We start from the raw sequence: 3,056 nt of genomic DNA, 5'->3' as shown, positions 1-3,056 counted from the left end.
CTCGGACCTGGCCGACTGCTCTTCCCAGCAGATGTCTGGTAATTTGGTAACCTTTTAGAAGAATGTTTTCATAAGGGGCAAAAATGATTTCAAAATCACTTCAGCTGTGATATAATTATGGGAGCTGATGACAATCAGTTTATGAAATTTCTTACAGACTAAAGAGGGATCCAAAACTCAACCCCAAACTTTTTGACTCCCTTACGTGCATGCCTATTAGATCTGTGTCTTACAGCCAATGAATCTATTTAACCACAAAATTATTTAATCATGTGACTATTCACTGACACATTTAACCATTATATCCATTTAACCATGCCCCACATACCTACCAGACTGTGAGCTGTGGTAAAGAGACAAAAGTAGTGATGATAAGACAGTTATATATATAGAAATACAGCTAGGAGGAGGGTGTTGCATACTTATCTGGCATACGGATTACACCAAAATACTTTAGGTGGGCAAACAAGGAAGAAGTCACAGTGACAACATTTTTGTGAACATTATGGCCCAGCCCACTAGGGAATCCTATATCCTACTTGCTCCTTGGGAGTGGCAGCTTGATACTGGCCTATACCACCAAGAAATCACTATCATTCTTTAAACAGCTCATCTCTCGTAAGTCGGTGCATTGTGGAGGTCACCTATCCTCCCCCACCTGCTCTGGTGAGAGCTAACTTCATGGACTTGAAGGCGGCATAATTGGGGGATATACTCATCTCTGTACACCTCTATGAAAGTGCAGAACCAGAAGCAGAGGAGGGACAAATGACCATGGCATAGGCTGTCATTTGAAGTAATTTTGTCCTTAATGTCATAAATTAACTGTAAAGGTATTCTTTTAATAATTCAGTAGACACTCTGGCTGCTGACAGACATGAAAAACAAAACAAAACTGCTTTATCAGAAGAAACAGCATGATAGTTTAACATGGCTCTGCAGTGTCTGTATAGATCAGGCACTTCACTGGGGCCTTTGGGCACTTTTATCTAACAGCTGGTTCAATCAGCTGTTAGATAAAAGCACCCAAAAAAGCCCCACTAAAGCGCCTGATCTATACAGATGTGGATGTGCTGGGTCCAACTAACACAATTAGTCTTCTGGGCATGTGCTGGGCTTGGTGTGGGGGTGCGCAGAGTTTAAAGTGCTTTTTTTTTTTCTGTCTGAAGCAGCCTATAAGAGGAAAATTATGACTCAGTAATAATTGAATATAATCTGTTGTGAATGTTATTGTATACCTATAGAGAACGCATCTGAATATAAAATATAAATAAGGTTTCACTGGCAAATATACCAGGCTCTAGACTCCAAGAAGAAAAAATTGTCTTCTAAAATGAATGCTATAAAAATCCTATAAAGTATTATTTTTTATAAAAAATATTTCCAGTAATACCTCACTGAGCTGAGTGTTGTCTCTGACCTTAGGATTCTTTGCAAAGCATTTTAATTTTGAAGAGTTAAGTCAAAAAGTTGTAGTATTTAAAGGCTAATTGATGTAGAGAGCTGTAAAGCAAACTGTTCTGTATGGCCCCTCCCCATCTTCTTTTTTCTTATTGGAGTTCTATTTATCTTACGTAAATGTTTTAGAAGCATTTTTACTCTGCCTTAAGGCATTTCAATTAATGCTCAGATATGTGCCGGTAAAAGCTTTACCTTCTGGTTGTTTACTTGAAATTTTCTAGTATTCAGCAACATGCTGAGGAAGATATCAATAGGTAGCAAAGATTAACATGAAAAAGTGAACAAAATCTTTTCCTCTTGAGAGACTTCATGTTTCACACTTTGTTTTAAGAAGGCTACATTCCTTCCAGGAAATGTATTACTTACAGAGATAAGTCTCTATTGCTAAAGCTTAACAGGTTTTCTACAACAGTATTACAGAGCCTATAGCTTGACTGTGGTTGTTTCAGACAGAAATCTACATTCTAATGACGTTATGGTTATCAGTAAAGCTCGGGACAGAAGTATTCTTAACTCACCTGGTTGTGCCAAGGCAGTGCCAGAAGTCAGATATATTCACAGTATGGGCAGGCATTGCAAGCATTTATATCACTGTTGTAGGAGCCAGAACAGGTCCAGGCATTATAGAAACCCCCACTTAAGATTGTTTTTGTACTCTTCCAAGCTGTTATGGTAGAATTTACAGCTTATAACATGACCCGACAAATATAAAAATCTTTATAGGAAATATAACTGAAAGATATGTTTACATTTACCTTTTTCTTTTTTAAGTACTTTTTTTTTTAAACAGCACTTATGGGATTAATTCAAAAGCTTTTGGATTTTTTTTTTCTACTCTTCAAAGATAGGAAACCTCCCAGGTCCTGTAGGTTTCTGTTGATTTTTTTTTTTTGATCCACTTCTTAAAAGGTCACTTTAAAAACAGATTGTTGGCAGGCACTCATGCCTTTGGTGTGTTATAGAAAAATGGTTTTAACTGCAAGCTATGTCTAGAGTGACTTCCAGCTGAATTAAGTTTTGTAGCCTTCACTCTGGCTGGCAAAAAAACAGCATTATTTTAGGTCACCTATGGAAACTACTCTAAGTGCAGCAAAGATCCCAATACAAGTCTTGGTTGCAGGAATGTGAAAAGCGCACACAGCATGAAAGTGGCCTTTGGAGGTTTGTGTTACTGATTGGCCATTGGTGTGCAGATGCCACAGTAACGTGCAGTTGTTTTCAGCAGACTTTAAATAGACCGTGAGATGCATACATTCTAGGTAATCTGGGAGGGGACTGATTTGAGCTGCCAGACTGCTTACTTTAACTACTGTTACTGAGGGAGAGTGTAGACTTTGCCTTTGTATACATATAGTCTAAATACAGGCAGTCAAAAAGCCCAAGGCTGAATCAATTCAGTTTTTGCGTGTTAATCTAAGCTGTGTAGATTGAATCAATAAGCAAGTGAACAGACATTCATATTTGTTTCTGGAAATGTAGCCACATGCCTGCAGTGGCCCAAGCCAGATGCCAGGGGGTGCTAAAGCACACCTCCCTGCTGGGCTGGAGCAGACAGCTTGGGCCAAAATTAGCTGCCCACCCTGCAAGGGGGGGGG

The 3,056-nt window shown here is 38.9% G+C and overlaps 1 long non-coding RNA gene across 1 annotated transcript in view; it reads right to left on the bottom strand.

Moving 5' to 3' along the window:
• Window positions 1-3,056, bottom strand: part of LOC109304170 — a 90,269-nt gene that overhangs the window by 19,708 nt on the left and 67,505 nt on the right. The window contains exon 3 of the long non-coding RNA XR_002099318.1: window positions 1,980-2,125. This is a non-coding gene — a long non-coding RNA (uncharacterized LOC109304170). The remainder of the gene's footprint in view (window positions 1-1,979; window positions 2,126-3,056) is intronic.

Source organism: Gavialis gangeticus, unplaced genomic scaffold (genome assembly GCF_001723915.1).
Source record: "Gavialis gangeticus isolate Ggan-Ray unplaced genomic scaffold, GavGan_comp1, whole genome shotgun sequence".
In the NCBI taxonomy this organism is placed as follows: domain Eukaryota; kingdom Metazoa; phylum Chordata; order Crocodylia; family Gavialidae; genus Gavialis; species Gavialis gangeticus.
The sequence above is the reverse complement of the archived record's forward strand: the minus strand, read 5'-3'. Positions and strand labels throughout refer to the sequence as shown.